Below are 4,614 nucleotides of genomic sequence, written 5' to 3'. Positions count from 1 at the left end.
ATACCATAAAAATCCTAGAGGAAAACCTAGGTAGTACCATTCAGGACATAGGCATGGGCAAAGACTTCATGTCTAAAACACCAAAAGCAACGGCAACAAAAGCCAAAATTGACAAATGGGATCTAATTAAACTAAAGAGCTTTTTTTTTTTTTTTAAGATGGAGTCTGGCTCTGTTGCCCAGGCTGGAGTGAAGTGGCACCATCTTAGCTCACCCCAACCTCCTCCCCCTGGGGTTCAAGCGATTCTCCTGCCTCAGCCTCCTGAGTAACTGGGACTACAGGTGCACGCCATCACGCCCAGTTAATTTTTGTAGTTTTAGTAGAGACAGGATTTCACGATATTGGCCAAGCTGGTCTCAAACTCCTGACCTCGTGATCTGCCCACCTTGGCCTCCCAAAGTGCTGGGATTACAGGTGTGAGCCACCGCACCTGGCCGGCAACATGTATGTATTCCTTTGAGAAGTGTCTGTTTGTGTCCTTTGCCCACGTTTTAACTGGGTTGTTTGTTTTTTACTTGCAATCTAAATTCCTTAAAGATGCTAGATTTTAGGCCTTTTGTTAGATGCATAGTTTACAAATATTTTTCTGCCTTTCTGTCAGTTGTCTGTTTACTTTGTTAATGGTTTCTTTTGCTGTGCAGAAGTTCTTTAGTTTATTTGTCAATTTTTGCTTTTGTTTCAATTGCTTTTGGCATCTTCATCATGAAATCTTTGCCAGTTCCTATATTTAGAATGGTATTGCCTAGATTGTCTTTCAGGGTTGTTATAGTTTGAAGTTTTACATTTAAGTCTTTAGTCCATCCTGAGTTGATTTTTGTATATGGTGTAAGGAAGGAGTCTAGTTTCAATATTCTGCATATGGCCAGCCAATTATCCCAGCACCATTAATTGAATACGGAGTCCTTTCTCTCTTGCTTTTTATTGTCAGCTTTATCAAAGATGGTTGTAAGTGTGTGGCCTTATTTCTGGGTTCTCTATTCTGTTCCATTGGTCCATGTGTCTGTTTTTGTACTAGTACCATGCTGTTTTTGTTACTGTGGCCCTATAGCATAGTTTGAATCAAGTAAGGTAACATGATGCCTCCAGCTTTGTTCTTTTTGCTTAGGATTGCCTTGGCTTTTTGGGCTCTTTTTTGATTCCATATAAATTTTTAAATAGTTTTTTCTAGTTATATGAAGAATGTCATTGGTAGCTTGATAGGAATAGCATTTAATCTGTGCATTGCCTTGGTCAGTATGGCCTTTTTAATGGAATTGATTCTTGCCTATTCATGAGCATGGAATGTTTTTTGATTTGTTTGTATAATCTCTGATTTCTTTGGGCAGTCTTTTATAAATCTCATTGTAGAGATGTTTCGTCTCCCTGGTTAGCCGTATTCTTATGTATTTTATTCTTTTTGGGGCAGTTGTAAATGGGATTGTGTTCTTGACACTTGACTTGGCTGTTGTTGATATATAGGAATGCTAGTAATTTTTGTATGTCAATTTTGTATCCTGAAACTTTGCTGAAGTTGTTGATCAGCTGAGAGAGCTTTTGGGTTGATTCTATAGACTATAGAATCATGTCATCTGCAAGCAAGAATAGTTTAACTCCCTCTCTCCCTACTTGGGTGCCTTTTATTTCCTTCTCTTGCCTAATTGCTTTGGCCGGGACTTCCAATATTGTGTTGAATAGGAGTAGTGAGAGGGGGAATTTTTGTCTTGTTCTGGTTTTCAAAAGGAATGCTTCCAACTTTTGCCCATTCAATATGATGTTGACTGTGGGCTTGTCATAGATGGTTCCTATTATTTTGAAGTATGTTCCTTTAATACCTAGTTTATTGAGAGTTTTTAACATGAAGGGATGTTGAATTTTATCAAAAGTCTGTTCTGCATCTACTGAGATGATCACTTGATTTTTGTCTTTAGTTCTGTTTATGTGATGAAATCATATTTATTGATTTGTGTATGTTGAACCAACCTTGCATCCCAGGAATAATCTACTTGATCAGGGTGGATTGGTCTTTTTGATTTGCTGCTGAACTTGGTTTGCTAGTATTTTGTTGAAGATTTTTCCATCAATGTTCATCAAGGATACTGGCCTAAAGTTTTCTTTGTTTGTTGTGTCTCTGCCAGGTTTTGGTATCATTCATAGAAAGAATTGGGGAGGAGTCTCTTCTCAATTTTTTGAAATAGTTTCACCAGAAATAATACCAGCTCTTCTTTGTACATGTGGTAGAATTTGGCTGTAAATCATCTGGTCCTGGGCTTTTTTTAGTTGGAAGGCTATTTATTACTGATTCAATTTCAAAGCCCCATTATTGGTCTGCTCAGGGAATTAATTTCTTTCTGGTTCAGTCTTGGGACAGTGTATGTGTTCAGGAATTTATCCATCTTTTCAAGGTTTTCTAGTATTTTGCATAGAGGTGTTCATAGTAGTCTCTAATGGTTATTTGTATTTCCGTGGGGTCAATGGTAACACCTCCTTTGTTATTTATAATTGTGTTTATTTGGATCTTCTCTCTAGTCTTCTTTATTAGTTTAACTAACAGCATAGCTTATTATTTTTTTCAGAAAACCAACTCCTGGGTTCATTGATCTTTGTAGTGGTTTCTTTTGTCTTGATCTGCTTCCGTTCAGCTCTGATTTGGGTGATTTCTTGTCTTTTGCTAGCTTTGGAGCTGATTTGTTCTTGCTTCTCTAGTTCCTTTAGTTCTGATTTTAGGTTGTTAATTTGAGGTCTTGCTAACTTTTTGATGTGGGCATTTAGTGCTGTAAATTCCCTCTTAGCACTACCTTAGGAGTATCCTAGAAATTCTGGTATGCTGTATCTTTGTTCTTATTAGTTTCAAAGAACTTCTTGATTTTTGCCTTAATTGCATTATTTACAAAAAAGTCATTCAGAAAGAGGTTGTTTAATTCCCATGTAACTGTATGGTTTTGAGCAATTTTCTTAGCCTTGATTTCTATTTTTATTACATTGTGGCTCAGGAGAGTGTTTGGTGTGATTTCAATTCTTTTGCATTTGCTGAGGATTGTCTTATGTCTGATTGTGTGGTCAATTTCAGAGTATGTGCTATGTGGCAATGAGAAGAATGTCTATTCTGTTGTTTTAGGGGTGGAGAGTACTGCAGAGCTTTATCAGATCTATGTGGTCCAATGTTGAGTTCAAGTCCTGAATTTTTTGCTAATTTTCTGCCTTGAAGATCTGTCTAATACTGACAGTGAAATGTTGAAGTCTCCCACTATTATTATGTGGGAGTCTAACTCTCTTTGTAGGTCTCTAAGAACTTGCTTTTTGAATCTGGGTGATCTTGTGTTAGGTGCATATATATTTAGTATACTTAGGTCTTCTTGTTGATTTGAACCCTTTACCATTATGTAATGCCTTTCTTTGTCTTTTTAAATCTTTGTTGGTTTAAAGTCTGCTTTGACTGAAACTAGAATTGCAACCCCTGTTATTTATGATTTCCATTTGCTTGGTAGATTTTCCTCCATCCCTTTATTTTTATTTTTATTTTTATTTTTTTGAGATGAAGTCTTGCTCTGTCACCCAGGCTGGAGTGCAGTGGCACAATCTCAGCTCACTGCAACCTCCACCTCCCAGGTTCTAGCGATTCTCCTGCTTCAGCCTCCTGAGTAGCTGGGATTACAGGTGCATGCCACCACACCCAGCTAATTTTTGTATTTTTAGTAGAGACGGGGTTTCACGATGTTGGTCAGGCTGGTCTCAAACTCCTGATCTTGTGTTCCGCCCACCTCTGCCTCCCAAAGTGCTTGGATTACAGACATGAGCCACCGTGTCTGGCCAATCCCTTTATTTTGAGCCTGCGGATGTCACTGCATGTGAGATGGGTCTCTTGAACACAGCATACCATTGAGTCTTGCTTTTTTGTCCAGCTTGTCACTCTGTGCCTTTTAAATGAGACATTTAGGCTGTTTACTTTCAATATTAGTATTAATATGTGTGGATTTGAACCTGTCACTGTCTTGTTAGCTGGTTATTATGCCGACTTATTTGCGTGGTTACTTTACAGAGTCACTAGTCTGTGTACTTAAGTGTATTTTTGTATTGCCTGATAATAGACTTTCCATATTTAGTGTTCCTTTCAAGATCTCTTGTAAAGCTGATCTGGTGGCAACAAACTCCCTCAGAGTTTGCTTACTTGAAAGGTATCTTATTTCTCCCTCACTGAGGAAGCTTAGTTTGGATGGATATGAAATTCTTGGTTGAAGACTTTTTTTTAAGAATGTTGAATATAGGTCCTAAATCTCTTCTGGCTTGTAGGGTTTCAGCCAAGAGGTCCACTGTTAGCCTGATAGGGTTCCATTTGTAGGTGACCTGCTTTTCTTTCTAGCTGCCTTTAACATTCTTTCTTTTATTTCAACATTGGAAAATCTGATGATTATATGTCTTGAGGATGATCTTCCTATGTGGAATCTTGCAAGGGTTCTCTATATTTCCTGAATTTGACTGTTGCTCTCTCTAGTGAAGTTGGGGATGTTTCCATGGATGATATCATGAAATATATTCTCCAAGTTGTTTACTTTTTTCCCATTCGTTTCAGGGATGCCAATAATTCCTAAATTTGGCCTCTTTACATACTCTCATATTTTAGGGAGGTTTTGTCCATTC

This window comes from Mandrillus leucophaeus, unplaced genomic scaffold (genome assembly GCF_000951045.1).
Source record: "Mandrillus leucophaeus isolate KB7577 unplaced genomic scaffold, Mleu.le_1.0 Scaffold396, whole genome shotgun sequence".
NCBI classification, from domain to species: Eukaryota; Metazoa; Chordata; class Mammalia; order Primates; family Cercopithecidae; genus Mandrillus; species Mandrillus leucophaeus.
The sequence above is the reverse complement of the archived record's forward strand: the minus strand, read 5'-3'. Positions refer to the sequence as shown.